Below are 294 nucleotides of genomic sequence, written 5' to 3'. Positions count from 1 at the left end.
TCCTACCTGCTTCATTCCCATACTCGGCCTGCCTGGCCCTACAGGCATCTGAGCTTCAGACTCCAGGTCTAACTTTTCAGTCTTCAAGATTTAGCTCCTTTGTCTAAGAGGCACACTGTGAATAAAAATAATAAATACATAAATAAGCAAAAGATTGAGTTTCAGGGCCACATCTAAAATCCTCCCCTGAAAAATAGTCTTAAAAGGTATCAAACCGTGGTAGCGCATGCCTGTAATTCTGGCTACTCGGAAGGCTGAGGCGGAAGGATCGCCGGAGCCCAGCAGGTCGAGGCT

Source organism: Carlito syrichta, unplaced genomic scaffold (assembly GCF_000164805.1).
Source record: "Carlito syrichta isolate Samal-C Ts95f unplaced genomic scaffold, Tarsius_syrichta-2.0.1 Scaffold312219, whole genome shotgun sequence".
NCBI classification, from domain to species: Eukaryota; Metazoa; Chordata; class Mammalia; order Primates; family Tarsiidae; genus Carlito; species Carlito syrichta.
This window is presented reverse-complemented; position numbering follows the sequence as displayed.